Raw genomic sequence first — 25269 nt, 5'->3', positions numbered from 1 at the left:
ATTTGTCTACAGTTTTATGGTATGTATCTTTTTCTCTATGCCAAATATCTTTGCAGGGACTGCAAAGAAGTAAACAAGATATAAGTTTTAAGTCGTGGCCCCTATCTTCAAGGAGCTCATGTTAAAGCAATCTGGACATTACAACAGAATAAGAACAATATAACCACAATAGAGGCTCCTGTTAGAAGAGTAAGCACTGTGTACCACTGTATCTCATATAATCTTCTAAAATTTTTAAATTAATTTTAATTTTTTATAACAGCTTTAAGATTAATTCATATATCACATATCAATTCCTTTAAAGTGCATAATTCAGTGCTTTTAATATACTTATATAATTATATACTCATCATCACTATCTAATTCCAGAATATTTTGATCACCCCAAATAGAAGCACCTACCTATCAGCAATGACTCCCTATTCCTCTTACCCCTCTCACCCTAGTAACCACTACTTTACTGAACTTTGTGGATTTGCCCATCTGGAACATGTCAAACAAATAATTCAGTATGTGGCCTTTTGTGTCTGTATTATTTCATTTAACATCTTTTCAAGATTCATCCATGTTGTAGCATTTCTTTCTATTGCCAAATGATACTCCATTGTACGGATATGCCATATTTGGCTTCTTCATCAGCTGATGGACATGTATGCTGCTCTCACTTGTTGACTATTATGAATAATGCTGCTATGATCATTGGCACAGGTTATTGTATGGAAATATATTTTTTATTCTAATGGATATTTATATAAAAGTTAAATTGTTGAGTCATGTGGTAACTATGCTTAATTTTTTAAAGAACTGCCCAACTATAACTGCCTGTCTTTTATTTTAGCCATCCTGGTGGATGTGAAGGTGCATCTCATTGTGGTTTTTACTTGTATTTCCTTCATAATTAATGATGTTAAGCATCATATGCTTAATGGCCATCTGTGTGTTTCTTTGGAGAAAGAAACATATTTAAATCCTCTATCTTTAAATTGGGTTATTTTTTATTGTCCTTTTACTGTTCAGTTTTATGAGTTCTTTATATATTCTTTACAAATTCCTTATGAGGTATATGATCTGCAAGTATTTTCTCCTATTCTGTGGTTGTGTTCTCCCTTTGACAGTGTCCTTTGAAGCTAGCTGAAAATTCTTTAATTTTGATGTCATCCAATTTATATACTTCTTCTTTTATCTCATGCTTTTGATGTCATTGAGAAATCATTTCCTAATGCAAGTCCATGAAGATTTCGTCCTATGTTTTCTTCTAAGAGTTTTATAGTTTACCTCTTATACTGAGGTCTAAATTCCATTTTGAGTTAATTTTTATATACGATGTGAGGTAAGGGTTCAACTTCATTTTTTTGCAAGTAGATATTCAGTTGTTTCAGGACCATTTGTTGAAAGGCTATTTTTTGCTGTTGAATAGTCTTGGCATCCTTGTAGAAAATCAATTGACCATAAAAAATGTAAGGATTTATTTCTGGACTCGCAGTTCAATTCCATTGACCTATATGTCTTATGTCAGTCATTTAATCTTTATAACAGCTATATGAGAAAGGTAGTACTAAAGCCTCAGACTCTGAGCACTTTGCTTTCTTCAATATCTTGTAATTAATATGCCGCAAATCAAAGACTGGCTTTCCCTGGTGGCTCAGTGGTAAAGAAACCACCTGCCAATGCAGGGTTCGATCCCTGGGTTGGGAAGATCCCCTGGAGGAGAAAATGGCAACCCACTAGAGTATTCTTGCCTGGAAACTCCCATGGACAGAGGAGCCTGGCAGGCTATAGTACGTGTGTGCATACTAGTTGCTCAGTTGTGTCTGACTCTTTGAGACCCGTGGACTGCATCCCTCCAGGCTCCTCTGTCCATGGGATTCTCCAGTCAAGAATACTGGAGTGATTTGTCGTGCCCTCCTGCAGGGGACCTTCCCAAACTAGGGATCGAACCCATGTCTCCTGCATTGCAGGCAGTTTCTTTACTGAGACGATCCCTTGGAAAAGGGATAGGCTATAGCACATGGCGTCACAAAAGAGTTGGACACGACTTAGCAACTAAATAACAACAACAACAACAAAATAGACTGGAAAAGTAAGTTGAGGGTAGATCATGAAGGGTCTTGGCTGCATTGCCAAGGAGTTTGGGTTTTCTCTTGGAAGCAACTGGGAAATAATGGTAGGTTTTATATAGGGGAGTTAGGTATTTATGTAACTGGCAGCTCAGAGCAGGATGGATTAGAGTAGGAGGAAATAGAGGCAGAAAAACCAGATTTAGAGTTCTTGTGAGTGAGACGATGATAAGAGCAGGGATGGAGAGAAGAGGGAAGTTATCTAGGATGCTTGATTGACAGGACCAGTGATTGATTTGGAGTGGGGGAGAGGAGTGAGGGAAGAAGGGAAAGGAAAAGAAGAGATAGAAATGAGAGGAGAGGGAAGAGAAGAGAAAAAGAAAGAAAAGAAGCAAAGATTTTTGAAGGTCTAAGCCTTGTTAATCTATTTCCATTTTCAGGTGAGAAAATATATTCAGAGAAATTTTAAAAATTGTTCAGTCCCAGATCTGCTGGTCAGTGGCTGAGATGGGTTTCAAATTCAGTCCTTTTTGACTCCCGAATCCCGTCTTTCCTCCTCACCACACTGTCAAGGATAAAAGTTCAGATTTTTGGAAGAGGTGGGAGGATGAGTACTGAGACCATCTATAAATAAAAAGAGAGAAAAGAGATGGCTTTAATAGCAAAGAGCAGAGATTCATTTGGGGACACATGATGTTTGAGGTTGCTGTGTGACACCAGGGTGGCACAGGCAAAGATGACCTACATGTGATTAGACATATGAAACCAAAGCTCAGGAGAGGCACCGGGCTTAAGAGCCCATCCTAGGACTCACTTCCTACTTCTGAAATTTTGGGTGATGCTATGGGAAGCAGCTGAGATTGTCCAAGGAACCAGTAGGAGTGTGAAGAGAAGAAAGACAAGGGAGGAAATGGTCTAGCGTATCAAAGATGAGAGATGACGGAGCCTGGGCATGTTCCTTGGTGGCATGAGTCCTTGGGCACACCTGGCTTGTACCCACAGAAATGTGGCTTCCAGGCCTCAGAGAGGCTTGAAAGACAGCAGTGAGGGGCCCTTTCTTTCCTGCAATGAGCACTCAATAAATGAGCATTATTATTACTGTTGTTGTTATTACTTTGGTTACGATTATACACAGAGCAAAACTCAGCAACTATTTTTCAAGAGTGTACTTCATACAGTCCTCTTCAGAGGCAGGACTATGGGATAAAATAATTTCCTGTCCCTCCTGAGTCCAGGGCTCCATAATTCTCTCTACTATTGACTAGTGAATAAGAACTATCTTGAAATTTGATGCCTGGCACAGAAGCTATCATTATACTTCCAAATTTTATTGAGGAAATATTTGAATCCAAACAGAGACTTTCATTTTGTTGACTTTAAAGAAAGCTTCATTCATATTCACCCAACAAATATTCGTTTAGCACTTGCTCATATAAACAATCCTATGATAAGTGCTATGGTAAAGCCCTGTAAATACAAAATCTCTGTCCTTGGGCAGTTTGTAATCTGGGTAAGGGAAAGGATGAACATACCTGCAAATGGAGTGGGTAACTAACCAAAGTCAGCAAAGCTATTTATGGTTAAATTGTAGACAATACAAATTACAGAAGGAGGGAGGGGAAAGAGAGAGAGAGAAAGAGAGACAGAGACAGAGGCAGAGAGACAGACACTGCAGAAACAAGCATGAAGCTGGCCTTGAGATTGGTTAGGATTTGGCTAGTCAGAGTCGAGGCAAGTCCAGGAGGGAGAAAAGGGAGATCTTGGTAGAAAAGAGGAAGGAAAGACAGTTGAAGTGTGTGCCTATGAAAGCAAGAGCGAGGTGGCCCTAGGGAAGCAGGGCACTGTAGAGGTGCAGCCTTGGGGGCAAATGTGTCCTCAGCTGCCCACTTGGACTAGGTTCATCCTTTCATATGGGTGCCATCTTCTCCTCTGTAGAAAGTATTATTTATGGCACCTTGTTCTCATTCCAACCTTTAGAGATGCCTATTTTGGAAGAAACATAGTTACCAGTTTCTCCCAACTATTGAAGAAACCCATTTACTGCCACATACACGGGTCTTTGCAGTTTTGTATATTATCCAGAAATGTACTTTTTACCATTATTGGAATGTCTCCCTTTCACTCCCTTTCCTAAAGGCATGAAGCCTGCTCAGGGTGCTGCCTTGTTAGGAAGCAGAGGCAAGTGGTTCTGAGGACAATTGATGTTGAGAGGCTGACTTTTTCTCCCCACAGCTTCTGATTCCTCTCACTAGTGCTTTGTGTATGTTCTGTTTACTGGGGATGTAAAGTCCCATAGAGGGGCCTGGGGCCTACTCTGTGCCTTGTGTAGCTCCTGGATGGCCAAAGATGGGGCTGAGGGAAAGGTTTCTTAAATACCAAGCAACACTTGGAGGATTTATACACAAATGAGTCAGAAATATGGAGATTAAATTTTCGCTGAGATGCACATGAATTAAGGAGAAAACTGTTTGAGGCAATTGAAAAAGAAATGCCACAAAACTTAAAGCATATGGAAAATAATACAAGATGTTGGAGAAATCTCAAAACGGATGGGGTTTGGCCTAACTAGTCCTTGGAGCCCCTCCTCTTTTCACAAAAACCTCATCATTTCAAGAAATTAACATGACCTTAGAGACCAGCTGAAAAGGGTCCATCTCTCCAGGTTTGACTGGCTCATCCCCAGTCTAATTGTTCAGATTTTAATTTTTCTTTTTTTTTTTTACCTTGTTCTGCGGTTCATGTCTAAATACTCGAAGATGTTTATATTGCATACATTCAGCTTTAATTGGCCCTTAAAAGAAGGTGTTGATTAGAATCTGCTCAACATCAACAGCTAGCTCACACAACATTCTGTAATTACTGTTTATTAATTTAGTTCAAGTGGCATAGTTGAAAGCCCTGTTCAGATGGGAGAAGTAAATTGTCACTGGTATTGAATATGTAAATGATGTGCATTGTAAATTTCCATAAAGAAATGTTTAAAGTTAAATGCTGTGCATATAAACCCTTCTGGTTTTATCTAACCTGGCCCTTGGAGTTGAATCAGGCTTTTACACAGGAAGCAGAAGGCTCTAGAACCTGGTGGAGGTCCCCTGGGTGGGCCATTGCCTCAAGGTGGTACATCTCACCTTGAGTTTGTAAAATGAGATTTTGTAATCAAGTTTTGTTGTGTGTGTTCCCTTTTTCATGAAACAAGGCAACGCTAATGCACTCTCTTTATCCTTCTTCATAAAGCCCTTCCATGGAGTCCCCAGCAGATTTTCTAAGGCTGTTTAGCAATCCAGCAAATTCCCCTGCTTCCCCAAGGAAGCTTCTAGATGCTGTCAGGTGGCATGCTGAAAACAACAGCAACTGAAGACAGCTTTTCTTTAGCAAATAGCTGAAATAAATTTCTATGGATGTGTGTGTGTGTGTGTATGTGTGTCTGTGTGTGTGTATTTGTGTTTTCTTCCCCCAGAATACCAAAAAAGATGGTAGAAACTGGGGCAAATTCTAAAGTCAGGATTGTTTCCTTGGGCCCAAATTTATCTCTGGGAGCTGTATTAAAGGCTCTGTGCAATTCTTCCCAGAACAGAGAGCATTTAATCTGGTTGGAATAAGTTTACGATATCAAAGATAGTCTTAGAGTCTTTCTGTAATAAGGTTGAATTAAGTGAAAATTTCCTTCAAGCATAAAGATGTAACCAAAACACTTTGCTTTCTTTCTGTACTAATAGTGCTTTGGGCAAATTACTTAACCTATCTGTTCCTTGGATTCCTTAGCTGTAAAATGGAGAAGATAATAGTACCTACTTCACAGAGTGCATGCAAAGATTAAATGAGATAATGCCCCTTAAGTGCTTAAAACAGGGCCTGTCCATAATGTAGGGACAATAAATGTTAACTATTATTTGTCCCTGTAAAAGTATTTACATGGTTACAACTGGACCCCCAAATGCTTTTATACATTTGTTAAGAGATTCCTTTTCTAGAAATTTCTGATTGTTTTGGGAGAGTCTGAAATTTACAACTAATCAGAAAAGATGGTTTTAAAAAATTAGAGAAGAAAATCAAGGGGTTTTGTAATCATGAAAATTCAATTATAATTTTTTTTTTCCTAAAGGTTGAAAAGAGTAGTTGAGGCAAAAATTACATCTGGCTCTTCTGTCACCAAAGCCCACACATGCCCATTTGGGGGGCTTTCTGGCTTTGTACAAGGTTTTCAGCCCAGATGTTGGATGTTTTCAATTTTGTAGAATCTGACTATAAATGAACTAAAAAAAAAAAAAAAAATGGCCCAACTGTTACTGGGACTAATTATGATTAGTTCCAAAGAGACTGTGCACGCTTTCACTTTTCCTTTATGAAATGTTCCTGAACAAAGCTTTCTGATGGAATAATCCTTTCAGAGGATAGCTGACATTTTCAGTAATAATAATCCTACCTCAGGTCCATAGAGAGGAAGTAATAGGAAGGCAAAGTGCTTTGGAGATGCCAGCTTGTGTATTTCCATGACCTTTCTCTGTTGTGGGTGGTAGGAATGACTCTCCCTATTTTACAGATGCTGAAACTGAGGCACTGAGACCTGAAAGCAGGAGCATAAACATTCTAGAGCAAGTCACTGATAGAACCGGGAAGCCTACAGTCTTAAAATCTGACTGGACTGAATTCAATCGAGTTAGGAGCCATCTGCTTCCCTGATGACTCAGTGGTAAAGAATCTGCCTGCAATACAAAAGACTCAGGAGACGTGGGTTTGATCCCTGGGTCAGCAAGATCCCTTGGATGAGGGCACGGCCACCCACTCCAGTATTCTTGCCTGAAGAATCCCATGGATAGAGGAACCCAGTGGACTACAGTCCATGGGGTTGCAAAGAGTCAACTTATCACGAACACACGTACTGAGGACACAGATGTTAATGAGAGCTCTTGTCAGCCAGGTGAGCCTACCTTGATGGCTTGGATGTGTTTCAGCTAAGGTGTCTGTTTATGGCTATAAAGTAAATTTCATTTTCCTATCAATGTTTGTTGAAAAATTGGACCAATGGGCCCCCAAATTGCTCCCTTAAGTAGAGCTGAACATTTTTGACATGGGAGAGCTGAAAGTGGTTGCCCAGGCTCTGGCTGTTTTTAATCTTTACTATTTCCACCTTGTTCCCATCTTATTAGTGTTTTGAGAAGTTGAGAAGAAAAATAGTACAGAGCTGAGAGGACATCTGTAGTCCTTCCCACCTCTGGTGCTCACTCTGAGCAATCTTTCTTCAGGTCACTGGGAGCTCTGCCCAGCCAGGGGTCCCTAGTGTGGATTCTTAATACCCTTGGAATCTGGCTTTGCATCTCCCTGGGGTGACCCCAAGCTGTATTCTCACAGACTGCAAATAAGTGACATATCTTCCATTTGGTTTAGTTTCTGAAAATATTTTGTTTATTAATCGAATTGCCTGTTAATGCCTTCATTGCCTGTCAGGCACAGACAGAAGAGGTGACAAAGGGTGAGCAGAGAAAAGACTGGTGGACTCTCCCCTCCAGAAGATGGGGGCTCATGGTGGGTGGGGGATGGTAGACAGAAGCAAACCAACTGTCACACAGGGGATATACTGTCATGAGGCACTGACAGATAGAATGGACATCTAATGTTGTCCTGTGGGGGATCTTAGGAGGAGTTTTGAAGAATGGATGTAAATTAGCCAGGAGAAAAGGCAGTGAGATGCTATTTCACACAGAAGGCAGCTAGGGTGTGCAAAGGTGTGGGGATTGAGAGAGCTTGGCCTGCAGGGCACAGTGTGGAGCGAGCAGTAAAATGTGGCTCTCATATAGGCTGCTCACCCTCACCCAAGTTGTCTACTGGCTATGCAGGTGGAGAAGGGTGGAAGCCAGACTCAGAAAGCTGCTTTATGCCAATTGGTTATACAATTGGTTTCCTACTTTACTGATGGAGTAAATCTGTGTATATTTATGTGTTTATGGGTCAGAAGAACAGAACCAATAGTGTGTGCGTGTGTGTGGTGTGTGTGTGTGTGTGTGTGTGTGTGTGTGTATTTTAAGGAACTGGCTTATATGATTTGTTATTATGGAGGCTGGAAAGTTCAAAATCTGCAGGGTCAGCCAGCAGGCTGGAAACCAGGGAAGAGTCAATTCAGCAACTTAAGGGCCATCTGTTCATAGAATTCCCTCTTGGTCAGAAGTCAGTCTTTTGTTTTCTTCAGGCCTTCAACTGATTGGATAAGGCCTGCGCACATTATAGAGGGCAAGCTACTTTGCTCAAAGTCCACTGATTTTAATATTAATGTCATTCCAAAACATTCTTATGAAAACATGCAGAATAATGTTTGACCATATTTCTGACCACCATGGATCAACCAATTTGACACACATCACAAAGGGAGTGTGTGTATTCACATGGGTATAATATTCCTATACCCTTATCTATTTTTCATAGACCTCCATTCATGTATGCTTTCTCTGTGTGTGCTTAGTCACTCAGTTGTGTCCGACTCTTTGCAATCCCATGGACTGTAGCCCAACAGGCTCCTCTGTCCATGGGATTTCCCAGGCAAGAATACTGGAGTGGGTTGCCATTTCCTTCTCCAGGGGATCTTCCCGACCCAGGGATCAAACTCAGGTCTCCTGCCTTTCAGGCAGACTCTTTACCATCTGAGCCACCAGAGAAGCCCTATGCATTCTTTGAAAATTACTGAGTGCTCACAATGTGCCAGGCCCTGGAAATCCCAATGTGAGCAAGATAGACCAGTTGCTGACCTCATGGAGATTTTTAGTGAAGCAGGGATTAGCAAATTATGACCCACGGCCAAATCTGGCCCACAGCCTGTTTGTAAGTGAAGATTTACTGGAACACAACCATGTTCACTTATTTATGCTTGTTTATGGCTACAGTGGCAGAGTTAAGAAGTTAAGACAGTTAAGACAGAGACCATATGGGCTACAGGTTCTAACATATTTACTGCCTAGCTTTCTATAGAAAGTTGGACAATCCCTGTACTGTAGGGTATAGATTACAAGGAAATAGACATCAAATGTGATGTCAGGTAGTCAATGAATGATTTGAAGCAGAATCAAGCAGGACAAAGGGGTGGAGTGATATATGTGCTATTTTTGACCTGATGATGAGGGATGGTCTCTCTGTAGGGATGACATCTGAGCAGGGATTTTAGGGAAGGTCTCTCTGTAGGGATGACATCTGAGCAGGGATCTTAGGGAAGGAAGGGACAGCCAAGGGGATACTCTGGGGAAGAGTGTCCCAGGCAGAAGGCATAGCGAGTGCCTGGCATTCTTGAGGATCTAGAGACTGAGGAATACCAGGGCTGATCACCTGCAAATTTTTCTCTCCTCTGGCACATCCAGGATGGTTTGTGTCTCACTGAAACTGGTTAAGAGATTAGCTTCTTGAAAAGCATTATGATTCTGAAACACTGGACTCCAAGTCATCATAGCTTCCTTATGAGTCTCCCAAAGCCAGATGGGATCAAATGATTCCATGTTACTCTCTTTTCCTTGAATTTCTACCATTGCAGAGTCCACATGCAAATGCCTCAGCCAGGCAATCCAAACCCTCAGAAAGTGAAGTCGCTGTGAAGTCGCTCAGTCGTGTCTGATTCTTTGCGACCCCATGGACTGTAGCCTATCAGGCTCCTCCGTCCATGGGATTTTCCAGGCAAGAGTGCTGGAGTAGATTGCCATTTCCTTCTCCAGGGGATCTTCCAGACCCAGGAATCGAACCCGGGTCTCCCACATTGCAGGAAGACACTTAACCGTCTGAGCCACCAGGGAAGCCCCCAAACCCTCAGAGGTCAATCCTTACTCCAGTCTACCTTTCTGACATGCTTTCATAGTGTCTCCCCACTGCAGGTCCCCTCTCACACTATCCTCACGTGGCCGTCACACCAGGGTCCTACATTGCCCCTTCCCTCACCTCACTTACCATCCTCTGGCTCACGCTGTCCTCTGGCAATGCCTCACCTCCACTTTTCTTGCTCTCTCTCTCTCCACTTCTCTCCCCCTCTTCCTCCTTCTTTCCCCATACATCTAAGTATCTCCCTCCCACTCACTGTTTGCTGTTTGAATCTCATGACCGAGCTGAGGGTGCTCGTCTCATCTTGGTTTATGCATCTGTCTCTATTCCAACAGCCTTGGAGGCCCAGAAAGCAGAAGTGCAGTGGGAATAACATAGTTTTTCTTTGCATAAGTGACTTACCAGTAACTTGTTTGTACTTGGTACTCTGCAAGCACCTGGATAATATGGTTGTGAATCAGATATAAACTTGGCTTATAGGGTAATGGGGGAGAAAAATACAGATACAAATGTGTATGGTACAAGATAGATGTTTGAAGAAAGTTCTCCAGAAGCAGAGAGAGTGTGACTGGCTCTGCCTGGAGGAATCAGGGAAGCTTCCTTGAGGAGGTGACATTTTAGGAAGGTCTAGGCAGAAGAAGGGGCTTCCCAGGTGGTACTAGTGGTAAAGAAACTGCCTGCCAATGGAAGAGATGTAAGAGACGTTGGTTCAATCCCTGGGATGGGAAGATCCCCTGGAGGAGGGCATGACAACCCACTCCAGTATTCTTGCCTGGAGAATCCCATGGACAGAGGAGGCTGGGGGGCTATGATCCATAGGGTTGCAAAGAGTTGGACATGACTGAAGTGACTCAGCAGCAGCAGCAACAAGCAGAAGAAAGGAAGGGGAATGCTGTTCAGGAGGAACTTGTGCTGAAACTGAAAAGGAGCTGTGCTTAGTGAAGGCTTGAGGAGAAGTTCTAAGTGGTGAAGCCAGGAGAGAGTGAGAGTCAATGGGAGTGGTAGGAAGGATGTAGGGCTCATAAAGTCCTAATGGAGGTGGGCAAGCATGAAAATAAACATTATTTTTATCTTTGTATCTCCCTCACTAAGTCTGGTGCCTTTGATAGAGCTGTGAACACTTGGTGCTAAGTCGCTTCAGTCGTGTCTGACTCTGCGCGACCCCATAGACGGCAGCCCACCAGGCTCTGCCGTCCCTGGGATTCTCCAGGCAAGAACACTGGAGTGGGTTGCCATTTCCTTCACCAATGCAGGAAACTGAAAAGTGAAAGTGAAGTCTCTCAGTCGTGTCCGACTCTTCGCGACCCTATAGACTGCAGCCTACCAGGCTCCTCCGTCCATGGGAGTTTCCAGGCAAGAGTACTGGAGGGGGTGCCATCGCCTTCTTTGTTTCCTTAATTTGAACTAAGCAAGTTAAATTTCACTATATATCCTGAGACTCATTTGAATGTGGTATGCCAGTAATTTTTGTAGTGCAATACACATCACATGTCCTGATTGTGTCAAATATACATTACACTGCATCATACATCAACCCATTTTCTTTTTTATTTAAATTGAGTAATTTATTTTAATTGGAGTATAATTGCTTTACAATATTGTGGTGGTTTTTGCCATACATTGACATCAATCAGCCACATCACCCCATTTTCTTAAGCTTATGACCTCAGCAGGTATCTCTCAACCTCTTGATCCTGGCTGTGGCTTCCTCGATGGGACCAATGTATTCAATACACAACAAAAACTTATTCTCTGTTAAAGTTATGTTCTGTGCTTAAGTAATGAGAAATGTTAAAGACAGTTAAAGACCCACCCAACATTTTACTTTTATAGAACTCTTGCTAGATAGTAATAAAGACAGGACAAGTGCGTGCGACAAGATTTCCTTCAGGAGGGACTAAAGAAACAATAACCGATGATCAGTTAGTGTCAATATTTAATTCCTAAATGAGATGAACATGGTCTAATAGCAACTTGATATCCTGCCCAAATAGCCCCAGCCAGACTTTTTTTTTTTTTTTTTAATGAAGCTGTCCATGAGTTCTTGGCAGGAAGCTCCTGCCATCTTAAAGATAAGTTTGCTCTCTATTAGGTCAATGAGGAGTGAACTAAGTGTTTTATTCTACTTGGGTCTTCACATGATAAAAGCTTAACAACTTTGAAGGAGCTATTACAAGCGAATGTCTAAAAGAAATACCCATTTGGAAAGTCTATAATTATACACTTCTATAATAGTGTGTAAAGGGATCATGGTTCCCATCAAGGGTTATTGTGTAAATAGTGAGTTCTTAAGTCAGTAACTACTTATTTACATGATGATCGGTAATGGCAATAAAAGAACCATCACAAGCTGCTGAGCAGAACTTATTCAGATCTGAGTTGGAACTCATAAAGTGCTGAGGTCTGTTTTCTACTCAGACATGAAAAGCATTGCAGCAACTTGGAGGGAAGGGAAGGTGATATCTTTCTATCAAGCCAGGGGACACTAATGAGTTCCAAAGGCCCCTGCAAGTGATTTAGGTTCAAAGTGCTTGGACTGGCACTGCCTGGAGGACATCTGCTTCCACTACCTAGTCTCCACCCTCCTTTCTTCTGATAAAAGGCTCATCCCCTCGGAATCTTCCCCTCCCACATTCTGTGTGACTCTGGTAGGGCTGTCAATCAAGTGGCCAGGATTTCCCCACCACCAAGCGATTGAAGCAGCACTCTAAAGAGTCCTTTGGGGATTTGACATGATTTCTGAGAAATAGACATGTTTTTTCAGGATGTCTTGGTAAAGACAAGTATAAACTTAGAGCAACTGGTGTCTTTCTTACAGATATTAAAATCTGGTCGAAAGGAAAGTAAAGCCAACACAGAATAAGGTTGAAGTAAGAGATGGTGAAAAAGACATAGATTTCTGACCATCTTGTTTCAACACCTGGTCTCCGGTGAGCTGGGTCTGAAGCTAGACCATACCTTGAACTTACCAGTTACATGAGGGGTGGATTTCTTGTTTCATGCTTATGTGGTTTGAGTTGGGTTTCATATCGCCATCACTGTTGCGCTACCTGGTATGAAGTACCCTATTTGTGATTTAAAATTCCTTGTGTGTGTATCAGAAGATGTACATTTGCATACTGGGACACATGAGCCCACTGGTAGACTTCTGCTATCAACAGTCCCAGCACCAATTATGGAAAAAGTTGAAACTGAAGATCTGACTTTATTTGGGCAATGACTCCTCCATTAGCAGAAATGAGCAAGAGTTGGAGTCTGCCCTTGGTTGACAATCCTAGGACATGATACCCCTTCCCGTATTTTTCCTTTCATTCTTTCTGTCAATCTTTGTCAAGTGGTTGAAGTTTCTCCCTTTTTAACTTTAAACCAGATGATTAGCTCAAGGAGATGTTCTGTTACAAAACATTTTGCTTAAATATTTAGTATTTTCACACTTGTAAGAAAAATACAGCAGTTCTGGGGAGCTGTACTCCCACAGCCCTGGTTATGGCTGAGAGAGACCACTCACCGCATAGTCTGTCCTCTCCATGAAGCCTCCAAGAGGATGACAAAATGTAGTTTTAATTGTCTAAATATTTATAGTTGAAAAGGAGGCTTTATAACAGAGTGAATGAAAATGCGAGACTTTGGCAAAGCCCCTGAAAGGTGTTCAGCAGGGTAAGTTAGGGATCACAAAGTCACTAGGAGTTGAGAGTGCCCCAGTGAGGCCACAACCTGATGATTCAGTAGCCAGATGCAGAGAGTTAAGAATTCAAGAACCAGGGTGGAGCTTTTTGGAAATGTGGTTGCACTGGCTGCCCAGGGGAACCTTGGGGTCAGGGTTCAAGAATCAGGAATTGAATGACACTTGTCCCAAGTATTGGTTCTAGGCTTCTCTTGGATTGTCATACTTTCATTTTGCATGATCTCTGTTTTGGAGTTTCTCAGCAACCACCAGCAACGGCTAGCAATGGGCACATATCTCTTAATCTTGCTCCAGATTTGGAAAACCTTAATTGGTGGAGTGAGAAAGGCAGCTGAGAGTAGGGGAGAGTGCCTGTTTCTATAATGAGAATCGATATCTTTAGTTGTAGGACTTCTTGAATGTGTCTGTGGTCTAAAGGAATGAGATAGTTATCATCGGATAATAAAGGAGTTGTGACAGAAATATACAATAGAAAAAATAAAGTTGAATAATGGATGATAAATCTAGAGGAAAGAATAGATGACACAGGTTAAAAAAAGAAAAAGAAAAGATGCCCAGAGGAGGGGCAGAGCGGGAGGGGAACCAGCAAAGGGTACACAAGGGCAAGTTGAAGAAGCTTGAAGACGTTGTTCATGTCTAAATGACTCATCTACAAAGACAGAAATATTGATCAATGGAACAAAATAGAAAGCCCAGAGATAAATCCACGCACATATGGACACCTTATCTTTGACAAAGGAGGCAAGAATATACAGTGGATTAAAGACAATCTCTTTAACAAGTGGTGCTGGGAAATCTTGTCAACCACTTGTAAAAGAATGAAACTAGACCACTTTCTAACACCATACACAAAAATAAACTCAAAATGGATTAAAGATCTAAACGTAAGACCAGAAACTATAAAACTCCTAGAGGAGAACATAGGCAAAACACTCTCCGACATACATCACAGCAGGATCCTCTATGACCCACCTCCCAGAATATTGGAAATAAAAGCAAAAATAAACAAATGGGACCTAATTAACCTTAAAAGCTTCTGCACATCAAAGGAAACTATTAGCAAGGTGAAAAGACAGCCTTCAGAATGGGAGAAAATAATAGCAAATGAAGCAACTGATAAACAACTAATCTCAAAAATATACAAGCAACTCCTACAGCTCAATTCCAGAAAAATAAATGACCCAATCAAAAAATGGGCCAAAGAACTAAATAGACATTTCTCCAGAGAAGACATACAAATGGCTAACAAACACATGAAAAGATGCTCAACATCACTCATTATCAGAGAAATGCAAATCAAAACCACTATGAGGTACCATTTCACACCAGTCAGAATGGCTGCGATCCAAAAGTCTACAAATAATAAATGCTGGAGAGGGTGTGGAGAAAAGGGAACCCTCTTACACTGTTGGTGGGAATGCAAATTAGTACAGCCACTATGGAGAACAGTGTGGAGATTCCTTAAAAAACTGGAAATAGAACTGCCTTATGATCCAGCAATCCCACTGCTGGGCATACACACTGAGGAAACCAGAAGGGAAAGAGACACGTGTACCCCAATGTTCATCGCAGCACTGTTTATAATAGCCAGGACATGGAAGCAACCTAGATGTCCATCAGCAGATGAATGGATAAGAAAGCAGTGGTACATATACACAATGGAGTATTACTCAGCCATTAAAAAGAATACATTTGAATCATTTCTAATGAGGTGGATGAAACTGGAGCCTATTATACAGAGTGAAGTAAGCCAGAAGGAAAAACATAAATACAGTATACTAACGCATATATATGGAATTTAGAAAGATGGTAACAATAACCCAGTGTACGAAACAGCAAAAGAGACACTGATGTATAGAACAGTCTTATGGACTCTGTGGGAGAGGGAGAGGGTGGGAAGATTTGGGAGAATGGCATTGAAACATGTAAAATATCATGTAAGAAACAAGTTGCCAGCCCAGGTTCGATGCACGATACTGGATGCTTGGGGCTAGTGCACTGGGACAACCCAGAGGGATGGTATGGGGAGGGAGGAGGGAGGAGGGTTCAGGATGGGGAACACATGTATACCTGTGGCGGATTCATTTTGATATTTGGCAAAACTAATACAATTATGTAAAGTTTAAAAATAAAATAAAATTAGAAAAAAAAATAAATGACTCATCTGATTCCCCTGGTATGTACATGTCAATCACTTCAAGCATTTTTGAGGACTATTCCATAATCCTTTCATGGGTATGCATCCATATGCCTTTTTTTTCAAAAGAGGGCTGTACAATTTTGTGCTTCACGTCTACTTTAAAATGTTCTCTGAATAGGGGACTTGAGCTGAGATTTAGGTGATTTTACAAGCAAATCTCAAACAAATTTTTTTCACTTGCATTTGGGAATCTTAAATCATTTGGGCAGGAAATCAGATACGTAGTACGTTGGAGAATAGAGGATAAAGGAACAGAGCTGTTCAACAGAGTTGATTCTGTTCTTATTGATTTACAAGTTTAATTTCCATCAAAATAGCAGAATGAGAAAACCTGAGACATTTCCAGTGGTTTCTGAGAGGCCCAGGATTTGACTTGGCTGGCAGAACAATTCAAATTACTCAGGACTCCTCATTTGTGTCTAAAATTTGGGAAATGGTGCTGTCTCCATGGCTTTCCACTCCCTTAGCCTGCTTGATAATGGTTTCATCAGCCCCCTTTGTCAACCAATGCCATCTCTCCCCATCCTCCACCTCCAGTGTTTCCCAGATGACTACTTCCTTCATTTTTTCTTTCCTGCCCTTAGTTCATCTCTGTTTGGGTCACAGTAGCACTAGAAACTGGGGGAATTTCTCCCAAGGGTATTGTGTACCAGTTTCAGCCTCTGTAAGTGTATGGCCATGCTGCTTAAAAAAATTTGTTTTCTTAGCATGGATTTATAAGGCTAAGATCCAAACCATTCAGAACTTTAAAGATACCATCATAAATATGAGGATTTGATACATACGTCTTTTAGAAAAGCAAGGGGGGCAGTGATAAACTGATTCCTTAATCATTTACTCTTAGATATCCTAAATCCCTTTTACATTTTAGTGAAAAGTTTATTTTCCATTTGGTAGCTTAATAAATGGTATTGTTGTATCCTGAATAATGATCACCACAATTCAAAAGCTGGGGGAATGAAAGCAATTGTCAGTCTACTTGTTTTGAATATCAGTTTTACTCTGGGTAAAACATAGACATGCTATCTGTTCAAGTCCTGATGGAGCTGCTCCCCTTCCTCAAGGGGTTATCACAGAGTATCAGAGGTCTCAATCTTTAAGACTATGGGCTGTAGAGTAATTAGGCTTCAGTGTCTTCAGGAGTGTTTTTTGTTTTTTTTTTTTTAGAAAATGTCTCTTTCCAGAGGCAGGGCTGAAGTATCTGTTGCTTCTGATGTTGCTGTCTTAGGCCAATTGGGAAGCGAAGTTTCAAACACAATGGCTCCTTTGAATTCCTTTGCAAGAGGCAGAACATTCCCAGCCTCAAGATTCCGGAAAAAAGCAAATCCCCTCCAACTTGAAGAAAGAGTCTTCCTCCTCCCTACCCTATGCCTCGACCTCTGAACCCAACCAAGTCCTGCAATTTCTTAGGAAATCGTTTGGTTTTGAAGCGTGGCATTTGAGGGTGAAAGGGGAGAGAGCTTATAGGAATTTGAACCTGTTTTCACAATTCCAGTTGGGATATTGGAGAAAATTTCTGCGACAATGAAACTGCCAATTACTTTATTAGATTTTCATTTCTAAAGCAGAACAAAGTATGTGCAGTCAGTCAATGACTCTGGCCAAAAAAATGTGCATGATTAGGTCACTAAAGAGTGTCACTTCCCTTAACTGAGGGGTTCCAAACACTGGCCTTGAATGAAAGTTCTAGTTTCAGTCTCAGAAGTATTCAAACATTTTTGGTATAATGATCTGAAAAGTCTGAGACTGGGGAAAAAAAAAATGAAGTGCTGAGTCATTGTCCTTTCCTTGGATGTTGGTTTTTCTAAGAAAAACAAATTAAAGTTGATCAATTTCTGAAGTTTTAGGCTAGTACAGTTTTGAAAGCAAGGCTGTTTTTATCAATACCTGACAGCAAAGCCAGATGGAACATAAATAAGAAATGTCTTCTGTGCGTTCTTCTCCTCTCTGCCCAGATCCTCTTTAGAATATAATTTAACTTAGAACATGTGTAGATTAGATCAGGGAAAATGTGGATGGGGACAGTAGATTGGAGTTTTTCTTGTGGTTTTTTGTTTACTTATTGGTTTTCCTACGAGCTGTTTTAGGGTTGGGGGAAGAGGCTGTGCATTTTGTAGATGGATTTGCATTCTGGGCCTTCTTTTATTATCTTTAAAATTAGATTCTTCTTAGTTATTCAAGATTACATTATCCCATTTGCAGACTATCTGGGAGTTTTGTTTCTTCCCTTTCCTCTCTCCTATTGCCTCTGTTTTGACAATTTCCTCACTCTGCTGATATCCACAAAATTGACCATAAAAGGAGAAGGGAAACATCCAGTCAGTTTTGTTTGTTAATTGCTCTGGTACAATTTGTTCGGAAAGAAACTAAAACACAGACTGAACTGGAGTTTGAAGATTATCTGTGCATTGAATCTTTCCATTCTTTCTTTAGGCCTCATTTGTACAGATAATCGAGGGCTGGCAGAACTTCAGAGAAGTATCTCTTGAAGGAGATCAAACACTTCTCAAAATCCAACTCCCTCTGAAATGGCAAGTTTTTTCATTCTCATTGGAAAGTCATTGCCTAGAGAAGCAAATGGACAGAGGTGCTGAGAGAGAGAGCATTCCTCTGGTCTCATCCACCCTCTGATGAGACAGATGCAATAAAGCCTGACTAGGCTGGTGATTGGTCCTGGCCTAAACCTGTGCATAATGTGTGCGCATATGCTTGCACTCTTGTGTAATATTTGAATCTACCTCGAGGCTGGATGCCAGGACAGAGACATGGAGGTCAATGTCTGTGAGCTGCAGCTTTCTCCTTCAGAGGGAGAGCTGTCTCCAAGTCAGGGTCCCTGACTCTCCCCTCTTGAGTTCAGGGGCTGCTCTTCCAACTGACCACCCAGTGGTGTGGAACTAATGATATTAACTCTTCGGCATCAGCGCTTGCGAGTTTTCTCCACTAATTGGTAATGCAAAACCCATTAGTGATTAGTGTAGGGACACCTCGGAGTCCAGATGTCAGAAGGTTAATGAAAAATTGAGTACAGTAATGGCCCAGTACCCTCCCGGGATTAATCCAGAGGATATGAAAACCCACGATGCTCAAGTTCCTTATATAAAATGTTATAATATTTGCTTATAACCTATACATACTCGAGTATACATTAAATCATCTCTAGATTATTTGTAACATCTAATGCAATGTAAATGCTATGTGAATTGTTGCCTGCAGGAGGCAAATTCAAGTTTTGCTTTTTGGAACTTTCTGAAATTCTTTTTTCAGAATTTTTTTGATCTGAGGTTGGTTGAGTTTGCTGATACGAAATATGTAGATGTAAAGGAATGACTGCACTGTATTTTGCTGGGGGGATTAAAGTTTTTCAGGTGGGTGGTATCTTTTTCTCCTTTTTGCCAGCAACTAAGATTGAACATTAAGCTATTGGCCTCCAGGAGCTGGCGGTAAGTCTGATTGGGTTATCTGGAAGATCAGAAAATTTTTGTCACCAAATACAAACAAACACCATCTAGAACTATCCTTCACTGTTTAGAAATGGAGATGGCTCCCATGGGTCACATAAAAAGTAAATTTAATTGCCCAATAATTGCAAGAGTTTTGTCTGCAAATATATTTGTTAATTAAATTTTTTTTTCCATATTTAGGATCCTGGAAATGAATAAGAGGGAAATTTATTGGAGAACTTTATTTGGACTGGAGGACCCATTTGTGCAAGTGCATTCCTTATTAATAGGTCTTTGTTCTTGCTGTAACCCTCAGCCAGGTATTTTGAGAGGCATTCTCATTTTCTTCTAAGTCATATCAGCATAGTAATCACTTGGCTGAAAACCAGCTGCCATTTGCATGTTTAATAAAAATATAACACCAATACCATATTCAAAACTATTTTTCCTTTTAGACTAAGACTTCAAGATAACCTAGTTCCCTATATCTACCATAAATGCTGTTTACCGTGGGTTTGTCTTTAAAATAGGGAGATAATCCTAAAACAGTTTGATTACTCTTTCCTTACCCTATCAGTCACAAACCATCTCTCTTAATTATAGTGTAAGGATATTTACATAACCAGGGGGAGGGTCCTATAACCACATTTCTATTATGCTTGGCACTTGTGTGAAAGGATATTATATTCATGTGCATTAGAGATTGCTTATAAAAGATCAAGACAATAATAGCCGATCAGACGATAAAGGTCTCTTTTCTCCTCCCAGACAGGCTGTCTCTGGCAGAAGAATACACTTCATCAAAAGTGTCTGCAGGTTGTCAAACTCAGGGAGGTTTGGGGACCCTCTGAGGCTGTCATGGTCAACAAGAAGATTTTCTGTCGGGCTTTGCCATCACTCACCCCGAGGAAATAATCACTCACTACATTCTGCATGTTCTCATGATAGAGCTCTCCATTTGAGAGAAAAGAGCCATTTTATCAAAGGACAATATAGCCCTTCTCTGGGTCCACGTAGCTTCCATTATCAGACCATAATAAATCATATTTATGTTCTCAGTTAATAAGACTGATTACAACACAGGTTTCAGATGTGGGAAAAGCAAAGCAGGTTGAAAAGATGTTTTAATGAAAATATGATAAGAAAACAGCTTCTTGTGAACATTCAGTGCTATTATTTGTAATGATTACAGACAATTTTTGATGCATCTTTAGCAATGGTTTAAGCTGCATAAATTGGCTCACTGGTAGATAAGTAAAAATAATAAGGAAAAAAAATCATGAAATCATCTTATGTTGTCTAGAATCATTATGTACATAACAAGTATAAAATGAGTCTAATGTATATGCTGGGGATGGAGGGAAAACAGATTGCTCAGGAAAAGCATGGTTTGGGTATTATTCAAAATGATTTAGAAATTTTTTCCTCATCTTACTTATTAAAGGTGTGTGTGCTCTGAAATTTGGGGGTGCCAGATATTAATTTCATCTTGTTAATGAATCAACTCTACCTCTTTTATTCAGTCTCAACGTTGTTTTCCCCTTTCTTCCTTTTTTTCCCCTCCATGGAGCTCAGTACAGAGACATGTATTTCCTACCCAGTGTTTGGACACAATTGCCATTAGTGCTAAGTGCCTATTGGGAGGAAAACAGACCCCAAAGTTTAATATTGAAAGGTACCTTATTAAAAAGCTCTGGACATTTTTACCTTCAATGAGTTCAATTACACTGAAGTACCAACTTTCTAAATTAGTACAAAAAAGAAAAAAATCAGATAAAATATTGAAATAGATTTAGTCATTAACTGTGTAATACAGAAAAATATCTGATAGCTGAGGACTTATTTGTTCCTACTAATTTACCGGTTTGGTAGTATAACAAATAATTCCAGGTTAGCTCCCAGCACTTAGAGCACTTCTTTCCACTGTCTGTTCACAGCTTTGATGAGAATTTTGTTAGCCTTGGCTTTTGGGTTAATAAAAAGACAATGAGGCTTCTTACATCCACTGTTACTCTGAAAAGTGATATTCTGAAACCTCTGATGAGCCAACTAAGCACCATGGATTTATCAAGTGGTTGGGGCATCTTCTTTATTTGTGGGTAGAGGGGATTGGCAGGCCTCATGTGGTACACATTGGTGAGTCTTTTAAAATAGCCATTGTTATGAACCACGAAAGCGAACATCCTCCATAATGAAGCTGTCACGGCTAGAACTGCTGGGAAAGGCCTAATATTGATGGCACTACAGACTCTTTTTACTAAAAGCAAACTTAACAGAGTCTCTATTTTATTCAGAGATGCTTGGATTGTATTTTTTCTAAGCCAGTTCACACTAATGTTAGATATTGTGAGAGTTGATAATGTCAACGAAGTCTAAGAGATTAATTTCCCAAGGCATGAGAAAAACTCACAGGGAAAAATGTATGATTTTAATTGGTACAGGTGGGTGCATACACTTGTAGATGTAAATGTGTGCCTAGGCAGGGGTCCTGTGTTTTCCTAAAATACTGCTCTGTTTCTTGAAATTAAAAACCTATTGAAATTCTATCCCCTCCCCCTAGATCATGATTTTCTTTGTTGGCAATTTCTCTTTGCTCTATTCTAACCTGAATGGAGGAGGGGAGAGTCATAGGCCCCATGTCAGTCACATTGTCTGACTTCCACAGAAATAACTGCCAAGACTTCTGCTGCATCTTCTTTGGTTTTCACCTTCACTTCTTTTTTCTTTTCATAGGTTGACCAAAAAATATTGCCTGCAAGAGAATTCTGTAATGCCACCATATATCTAGTATCTATGAAGCGTTTTGTTTTAGCGTTACTGGACTTAACCACAAAAGACACTTGACATTGATAAAGAATCTGTCAAGTCTACCCTGATCAGTGCACTGAAATCGCTCATGACAGGGAAGACACCAAACCCCCAAAGCAGTGGTAGATTAGGAGAAAAATGATTAGAAGCTTCGTGGTTGTGAATCCATTTCACGTCGGACCGTACCCTGAGCCAAATATGTTTTACTTGTCACAGTCCATTAGCATGTGTGAAACAGTTGGGAAAATGGCCATATGATTAGACAGAAGGAAACCTGGATTCTTCATACTGGGAGTTGTTACCACTGAATAATGTCTATGCAAGAGAAATTGGTTTAGATTCTGTTAATTTCTTGTGTGATAGAAAATAAAGGGCGTTTGTAAATAGAATCTCCATAAGTTGACCACAAACAGTCCCTCTCCTAATTTTTAACATTTTTTAAAAGAAGGCTTGCTGAAATCTACATTTTTATGGGCAAGAAGTTTCATTGATATTTCACCCTTAAAATTGCATCCTCAGTTTCCCTATTAGAACCTGTAGATTACATTTTTTCCCAGGGCACAAACAACCTATGTGTGGCCAAGGAAAGACAAAACAAAACAGCAAAACAGGACTGGCTGGAGAGGATGATTTACATCTGGTGTAGCTCTTATATTTTACAGTAAAAAACAAAACAAAACAAAAACAACTTTTTTTTTTTTTAAAGAGGGAATGTCAGTGAAAAGATGACTTTAAGGTTGAAAAGATACAAACGACTCAGATACAAAGGAAATTCCCAGAAACGCTTAAAACACCACAACCACAGCACTGTAAGGAAAAGACAGAGTGGGGCAGGATTTTCCCCTTGGGAGCAATCTGTTGAAAACCCACATAGAATGAAAGAAAATCTATTATGGGAAAGAAAGATAGCTTTCTTGAATGTTGCCTGTAAAATCCCATATCTAAGGGTGTTACAGTTCCTTAGGACAGAATCTTGTCCTGAACAAGACTGGGGAATTATCAAATGTTGACTGTTAAATATTTTCATTTCATACTGTATTTATTTCTCTGGAATGATGAATATGCAGATTTAAAATTGAATTTCTTTGTTCCCAAGAGAACGATGGAGCCAAGTTCTTGACAATGTCTAGCGTTTACAGATGGGCCCTCTGATGGGATGAGTCATTGCACAGTTAATGGCCAGTGTGTCAAGTACGACCTCATCACCTCCCACACCGCGGAGGAGGACCATTTGGATTGGGGACTGCTATGACTCTGCTGATGGTCCCCGGGCATTGTGCAAAACTTTGACCTGATTTCACTCTTGTGGATAACTTTCCCCAGTCCCTGGTCCAGCAAGTAGATGTTATTTCCAGTAAGAGGAAAGGATGAGGATCAAAGGGTAAGCCAAAGAGGTCTATGCCCCTGGACAGATCAGCATGGCAGGCAGTAATTAATATAAAACACCCACCTGTGTCTTTTTTTCTGGTGCTTGTTTAGCTTGTCTGGCCCCCAAAACTCCGTAGTTGCTCCAAGAATTCAAGGCAGTCCTCCCTTGTGACCACACAGAATGTGTTTGCCGTGCTGAAGGCCAGGCCAGGACTAATTTTGAAAAGCAAATCTGGGAAACAGCTTAATTTCAATTCCCTTGAGATTTTTATGGGACAAAGTTAGAAAGGAAGAGAAGCTGAACAAAGCAGTTAGAGGCAGAGGTTACTTTGAGCAAAAGTCTCCTACATTTTCTTTAACCCCCAAATTTTACACCACAAAGGCAGTTTAATGGGTATTCAGTAAATGCTGGTTTTTGATGCCACACTACAGTCCCTGTGATGCTGGCATGAACTGTAGGATCTTTATTTAAAGCGCCCTCTTGAACACCCAGAAAGAAAGGCATAACCAAACGTACATACATGACCTATGGTTCTCAGCTCCACATGTGTTTACTGAGCACCTACTGTGTGTCAGGTGTGGTGACTCACAGACTACCTAGGGCTCTCCTAGGGCAGTGTTCTTCTTACTCCAGCACATACTGCTTCCTTGGTGTGACTGAAAGAGTTGGTGACCTGAAGTCAGGAACTCCTGATTTTGCAGGTCTCAAATCAAAAACAGTCATTTTAGCAGAAACTCTAAGATATAAATATAAACGAAAAACGTGCTTATTTTTTCTAGAGGCATTGCTATGGAGTCGTGTCTACTGTAGGAACAGGGGCTTTGGAGTTCTGGCATAACCATGGCCCCATTCCATTCCTTTCCAGTTAGTTTGCCCAAAGGCAAGCTACTTAATTTCTCAAAATCTCATTTTCTTTTTTTTTAAGTTTTCTTTCTTTCTGTCTTTTTTTTTTTTTTTTTTGGATGTAGATCATTTTTTGAAGTCTTTATTGAATTTGTTATAATAGTTTGTATATAATTTGTTATAATAGCTTCTTTTTGTTTGTTTGTTTGTTTGGTCATTTGGCCTCAAAGCATGTGGGAATCTTAGCTTCCTGACCAGCGATCAAACGCACACCCCCTGCATTAGAAGATGAAGTCTTAACCACTGGACCACCATAGAAGCCTCTAGATCTCAATTTCTTCATCTGTAAAATGGGAATGATAATATTTCTTAGCATTGTTGTGAGGATTAAATGCACATGAACAGTTGGCACAGACAAAGCCAGATTAAGAGCTGGGGCTTGAAGGCAGCTTCCTAGGCTGGGTGGGGAATCAGTGTTTAAGGGAATGCCAAACACCTGCAGAATAAATGATGAACATGATGCCAGGAACTCCGCTTTCTACCCATGTTCCTGACATACCCACAAGATGGAACTGGTTCTGTCCTTCCAGAATAGACAGTCCCCTTCAAAGGAAAAAAAAATATATTCCTTTTGGCCAGTTTCCTTTGGCTGGATGTGGGTTTCACGCTGCCACCAATCACCCTGGGACCAGCAATGGTAGCCGCCTGAAAATCTGAAATCAAATATTGCAGGCCTGTGGTTGTATACTGGAAAACTAGGCTATTATCTAAATTAGAATCCTGATACCAGGTTTCTCAAGCAGTTGTTTGACTTAGAGAATTATAAGAGAAAACAAGAACAAAAATATGGAACACGTTCTATCAACACGCAAGTCAGAGAAATTAGATTTTAAAGCAAAATTTGAATAAGATTTTACAACTCTATCAATATAAGTTATCTCTATGCTTTGAAAGGAGCACTATTCAGTTATGAAAGTAAAATAACTGAAATGGAAGGCAATTCTAATTAAGTTAAAATGTTTCACTGCATGAGATAATTCTCTTGTTTTTAACAGCAAGAGAGACGTGTATGAATTATA

The 25269-nt window shown here is 40.4% G+C and overlaps 1 long non-coding RNA gene across 1 annotated transcript in view; it reads right to left on the bottom strand.

Annotated features, from left to right (window-relative positions):
- LOC138985967 (uncharacterized) overlaps positions 1-23551 on the bottom strand; it is a 31063-nt gene extending 7512 nt beyond the window's left edge. Inside the window, exon 1 of the long non-coding RNA XR_011462895.1 lies at positions 23429-23551. This is a non-coding gene — a long non-coding RNA (uncharacterized lncRNA). The remainder of the gene's footprint in view (positions 1-23428) is intronic.
- Between the last annotated feature and the right edge of the window lie 1718 nt (positions 23552-25269).

The sequence above is a fragment of the Bos mutus genome, chromosome 3 (genome assembly GCF_027580195.1).
Source record: "Bos mutus isolate GX-2022 chromosome 3, NWIPB_WYAK_1.1, whole genome shotgun sequence".
Classification (NCBI taxonomy): Eukaryota; Metazoa; Chordata; class Mammalia; order Artiodactyla; family Bovidae; genus Bos; species Bos mutus.
This window is presented reverse-complemented; position numbering and strand designations above follow the sequence as displayed.